Genomic DNA, 6,641 nt, shown 5'->3' on the forward strand with positions numbered 1-6,641 from the left:
AGTACTCTCACTAGAGGAGGCATTTCAATTGTTTTGCAAAAGGAGCCTCCCCATGGGGACCCTGTTGGGATCAAGTTTTAGGATATTGGAAAGCAAGCCTGGAGTGACCTAAGAGGATACTCTTTAAAATATGAGGATCTTAAAAGCAATACATTTGTTTGTTTGAAGAAATTGGCCGAACACCTAGGATGCCCATTCTCCTTGGAGGATGAGAAACAAAGGGTGGTGGAAACAATATTGAAACTGTGCAGTTTTGAGAATATGACCAATTTAGAGGTGAATAAGAGTCTAGATAAAGAATTGGTTCCAGGGGTGGAATTTAGTTCCTTCTTTAGAAAAGGCCAAGTTGGAGACTAGAGGAACTATCTGATTAATGATATGATAAAGCGCATAGATCTCATGCATTTGTTCTTTCATTGTTTCTCTAGAATCCTCTATTGTGCACTTTTATTTCTGGTTGTTTGGTTGCATGTGCTTTTGTTTCATGTTATGAATTTTGAGTATTTCAGCTGTTAGATCTTTTTGAATGATTTGGAATCAAAACAAAATCTCTTACAGTTCATGAATTTAGAGTTGGGACGTCCCCATAAAGACAATGTTCTCTTCCATCTAACTCTCCCTAAAAAATCTTGATCGTCAAACCTGGAGCAAAGTATTCTTATTATATTGAGTGATATATACTGGAAATATAAAAAGAGAAGAGACTAAGGTAGTGTTTGATAACACTTTTCATACCTTTGAAGTCCGAAATATTTTCTTTTCAGACACCATGCTCATTTAGTATTGCATCTGAAATATGACCTGAAATGTTTTTTTAAATCTAAAATTGTAAGACCTAAGCCCATCACTTAACGTACTCAAATGTGTTTTAGATATGGCCTAAGTTGAAAATACCCCTATTTTAACCCAATAAAAAGCCCCATTCAATCTCTCTTTCTCCCCCCGTCCTCCTACCACCATCACTACAACTCTCTCTCCCTCCTTTATTCCCGCCACCACCACTGCAACTCTCAGCAGCAGCGGAGGTTCTTTCCAAATTTATTCTTATTTTAACCATTGTTTTATTTTTATAAATTATTGATTATTTTATTTTTTATTAATCATTAAATATTTTAATAGTTTTAAGATATTAATTTGATAATAATTATTTTTTATTGTTTCATGGTCTCTATTACTCTTTTCATTATTATTTTTAACTCATAATAATTTATTTTTAATTTATAAATTGATATATATATTTCAATTTTATTCTTATTTTAATAAATTATTTTTTACTTTTATGATTTACTCATATTTTTAATATTATTTAGAATTTAATAAATGATTTAATATGAAATAATGCAATTTGAATTCAAAATTACCAAATAGTCTATTTTAGGGGTAAAATAGTAAAATTGATGAATTTCAAATGCTGAAGGTTTATCCAACGCAAACAACCTTCTTTATTGAGAGCCTCTAAAAAGTCAAAAAACAACTATGTCTCTATTCAAATTTCAGACACTTTTAATATCTTTTTAACTTTTTAAATTTCATATTTCAGATTTATCAAACGCCACCTAATAAAGGAAGAGATCATAAATTAAAGAAAGGAATCACAAACTGATCAAAAAATGATGAATGGTTACTTGTGTGAAGCCCGTCACGTCGACGAAAATGGTATATGATAGGGTTATGTGGGCCCAGGATTGGTACTTGCCTAAAGTTGGTTACAGGAGGCCCAAGGATTCATGGAGCTATGTAGGCCCAGGCTCAATAGTAATGCATTCTGGATCCAGACACATTGCTTGGCATTATTTATTTAGTTTTTGGAGAGGGGATTTTTGCCTAGACACCCTTTGGGATTAATCGGATTCAATCCTTACAAAACCGTGAAGATACCATGTTCACAGCCACTTGCAGCTGTGTATTGGAAATACAGAATATCTCTCCATGAATAATACAAATATAAATACGAAGGTATTTCGTATACATGACATGGCTGCAGAAGACTGTAAACACGGTGTGAGGACAGTTTTGTGAGGATTGAATTGGGACTAATATCATTTCAAAGCATGGACAAACAGGAATAAATTAAAGTGAATGGTTCTTTTTCAAAATATTAGCAAAAGGGTCGTCCTGTAACTGTACATTGCTAATATATGGTATGTAATCGATATGCAAAAGACTGTGAACATGAGCTTCATTCGCATGGTAATTCAGCAGATCTGGAAGCTCCAGGCTAGTATTTTTGAGCTTGGCAAGTTTGGTTTTGTGAACAGGTCTCTTAATGCCTTAATTACTAGGGGACTGGGCGGGGTTCTGTCTTGTCAAATGTTACCCTGGTGGTTTGATTTTCAACTTTCAAGATTGTATGAACTTGGACATCATTTTTCTCTAATGAAGTCTGATCCATCGTTTGCACATGGACTGTTTACACATACTGCCCCTTGGAAGCAACAATTATTGAGTCCGTATCTGCTCCTCTGCTACTCACTGAGCATTTCTCTCAGACAGACTTTACGGCACATGAGAACGATGTATTTGTATTTATTATTCATTGGCAGATCCAAATACATAATAAGATGTTGGGAGCAGATCCCAATTCACAATTATTGCACGGGCCAATATGCTCCACGGAGTTGAGATCTATACATTCCAACAACCTATCAACATGATCCAACAAAACCAGATTCAGTCGGTGCAGAACCGATTCCAACAGTCATTATAGCCGACCTCTGATACGACACCACACTGTTCCACATGCATTGTTGAGAGAGAGAGAGACAGAGAGTGCTATTTGACAGGTCTGATTGTCTTTCATCATAAAAAGAGACAAATCTCATTTCATTTATAAACAGCCTGGTGAATGGTGATGCCTCATGTTTATCAAGAAACCATCCCAAGACTCTCACTCAGCCACTCCATTGATCATCACCCACCAAAATTGTAGTTGGCCATGGAGTTTATCCCACCTTCCAAGAGGTGCCTCCCAACCAAATCAAAAGAAGAGGAAGCAGATGATGAAAGAGTTTATCAAACATACAGAAATCTCATTTTCAACCCTTCCAACTGAAATTGGCTGGTCATCTTCCAGCAACCTAGTTCTCTACCAAGGCTTTTGGTACGTCCCCACTTTTTCCATAGGAGCCATGGCCGTTCAACAACACTTCAAGGCTCGACCCACTGATATTCTCTTGACCTCCATTCCAAAATCAGGCAGCACATGGATGAAGGCCCTCATATTTGCCATTGTCAACCGCACCCATTATGATTTTACTACACACCCTCTACTTACTCATAATCCTCAGGGCTGTGTTCCCCACCTTAGAAACCAATCTTTACAGGAAAACCCCAATCACCAACCCTGATCTTCTTTCATCACCTCGCCTCTTTTCAACCCACATTTCGTACTCCTCTTTACCAAAAACAATAATAAACTCCAATTGTCAAATTGTCTACATCTGCTGCAACCCAAAAGATGTGCAGGTTTCCTCTTGGCACTTCGTAAATAAAATACAAGCCAAACTCAACAAAGACCAGCCACTGCTCTCATTGGAGGAGACATTTCAGTTGTTCTGCAAAGGGATCTCACCCTTTTGGGAACACGTGTTGGGATTTTGGAAAGCAAGCTTAGAGCGGCCTGAGAGGATACTCTTCTTAAAATATGAGGATCTTAGAAGCAACCCGTTGGCTTATTTGAGGAAATTGGCCGAACACCTGGGGTATCCATTCTCCTTGGAGGAGGAGAAACATGGGGTGGTGGAAAAAATAGTCAACTTGTGCAGTTTTCGGAATTTGAGCAATTTGGAGGTGAACAACAATCCTGAGAAGGTGAGTCATCTGGGAGTGGAATACAATGTTTTCTTTAGAAAAGGCGAAGTTGGAGACTGGAAGAACCATCTTACTGCTGATATGATAGAGCGCATAGATCGCATCACTGAACAGAAGTTCCACGGCTATGACTTGTCATTCTAGATAAACATGCGTCTTGTTCATTTCATCTTTCCTCTGTGTAGTTTTTGAGTTAACACTTTTATTTCTAGTTTTTTTTTTTTTTTGTTGCATGCGCTTTTCTTTAAGGTGTTCCTTCATAATTAATGTTGGAAAAATGGGTCACTGTAATTTTGGAGGAGAAGCTCTAAGGTGCGTCTGAATACACTATCTTTAGAATGTTATTTGCCCCCACTCAGTTTCACTGAATTTGTTGTTGGGTTACAAGAAAATCCGTTCTCAGGATACAACAGAGCCTTGGGCAAGAATCTGCAACCAGCAAAGTTGAAGAATCTCCGGAGAAATCTTCTGTGAGACTGTAGCAGACCGGACTGAGAGAGAGAGAAAGTGAATTTCGAAGATGTGTGTTTTGAAGTCTGATTTATGCTCCTTAAATAGTTTATGAAGAGGTATGAAGAAAAGGTAGGTGTTGGTTTAGAGAAAACACCTTGAACAGTCACAATTTCAAACATTGTGATTGTTTAAAAAGTAGTTAACAGTTAATGACTGTTAACTTTGAATTATGCCTCTTGATCACACCCGATTGAATCGTAACCCTTGATCTCATCAACAGCCAGCATCGCACCAAAATGAAACCCACACTTCATGAGCCATGCGAGTGCGCACTCCTCTACTATTTCTAAGGAGTGTAAATCAGCTCCTATTAAAATACTAAAAACAAAGCTTATAATTTTCCAATGTGGGACAAGTTCAAAACTGGGCTTTATAAGAGAAAAACTATTTTTTTCAATCAAGTGTGTAGGTGCAATTTCTCATGTAATTGACCAATCAAACCCATTGGATTTAATCTTTTATGAGATTAAAATCCAACAATCCCACATTGATTGATCATTTACATAGTTCTCTCTCAATCCAAACTACTATGACATAATTATCCATACAAAATGTGTTTATCAACTTAAACCTCTTGTTAGTATAGATATCTCAGAGCCTTGTCAAAGTTATTGGTGATAAGACCTTAAACCAATTACTCTCAAGACAGACTGGAGACACCTATACACACAAATATGTCAAGTCTCTGCAAAAGTTTCAAGTTTTGCTCAGCATTGTTATGGCCATGTGCTTCTTTCCTGGTTTCATGAACAATCTCGAGAGCAAACCCAAACTCTCATGAGAAGCGACACCACTTCTATGTTCACATAGGTGAAGTTCCACTATGTGTTCCGTTATTTGACACATTTCAGAACTTCATTAAGAGTTTAACTCAACCTCTCATCATACAGACAACATTGTTTATGTTGTGATGGAAAATTTCTCAATGTCAGTGCTAACAGTCACATTGTTGTAACTTGTTGTTACCCATTAAACCCAATACTGATGGTTTTTCAGTACAGGTTGGGTTACCATTATAGGTGACTAAGTAAAGGGTTTTAATCTCATCTCTTTGGTTGTCATTCTTACCAATTCTCTAACCAAGCCCTTGGTAAGAGGATCAGTCAAGTTTTTACTTAGTCTCACATAGGTTATAGTGATGACTCAATCTTGAATCAACTGCCTAACAAATCCATGTCTCAGACTTATATGCTTACCATCACAGGTACCACTATAGACTTTTGACAGAGTTGCCTCACTATCATAGTAAATGGAAATTTGAAGCATAGAACTAAGCCAAAGTTTTATATCCAATAATAAATTCCTAATCTATTCAGGCATAGGACTATCTTATTGTTGTTTTTCTCAAAGTTCCCATCCTTCTTCTTTACTTGTAATGTAGGGTTAGTCTTCTTCAATCCGTTTTTCAAAAAATTGACCTTAGAGTTCAGCATACCGGCCAGGGTCTTATCCTTATTGTCTCTAATCCGAGACTCTCCTTCAATACGAATGTGTTGTTGAATTTGCTCCAAAGTAAGTTCTTCAGGCTTGTAAAGAAGCTTCTTCCTGTAGTCCTTCCAAGAGGGTGGAAGTTTGACAATGATTGCTCCCACTTGGAAAGATTCAGGAATGATGATTTCAAGGGATCGAATTTTGTTAATTATCACCTATAGTTCATGAACTTGCTCCAGTATGGGTTTATGGTCATCCATGGTGAAGTCAAAGTATTCTGCAATAAGATACTTATTCATACATGCTTCTTGCACCTTGTATTTTAATTTCAGGGCCTTTCAGATTTCTTTTGTTGATGTAAGTTCCTTGTAGAAGTTGTAGAGCCGGTCTAATAAGGCATTTAGTATGTGTCATCGACACAGAAGTGAGTCATCTTCTCATTTTTCTCTTTCCTTCTTTAGTTTTTCTGAGTCTTTGTCAATGGGTTCAGGAAGTGATTACAGATTCGGGTCCAGTAGATAGTATAGTTTTAGTGTGGTCAAAAAGAAGATCATCTTGTCTTGCCAATAGCTGAAGTTTGCTCTATCGAACTAGTCTAGTCGAACAAGATCTTGGTTCATCATCTTGATCAAAGTCATGCTTGCTTCCGCCTCCATTGCAGAATAACGTTCTAAAATTGTTGGAAAAATGGGGTCACTGTAACTTTGGAGGAGAAGCTCTGAGGCGCGTCTGAAGACACTGTCTTTAGAATGTTATTTGCCCCCACTCAGTTTCACTGAGTTTGCTATTGGGTTATAGGCAAATCCATTCCCAGGATACAACAGAGCCTTGGGCGAGAATCTGCAACCAACAAAGTTGAAGAATCTCCGGAAAAACCTTCTATGAGA

The 6,641-nt window shown here is 37.3% G+C and overlaps 1 pseudogene; it reads left to right on the forward strand.

Annotated features, from left to right (window-relative positions):
• The first annotated feature begins 2,834 nt into the window (after positions 1-2,834).
• Positions 2,835-4,164, forward strand: LOC148864933 (cytosolic sulfotransferase 7 pseudogene; annotated as a pseudogene).
• Positions 4,165-6,641: the final 2,477 nt, after the last annotated feature.

This window comes from Nelumbo lutea, chromosome 3 (genome assembly GCF_056320005.1).
Source record: "Nelumbo lutea isolate HS-2025 chromosome 3, American lotus-T2T, whole genome shotgun sequence".
NCBI lineage: Eukaryota > Viridiplantae > Streptophyta > Magnoliopsida > Proteales > Nelumbonaceae > Nelumbo > Nelumbo lutea.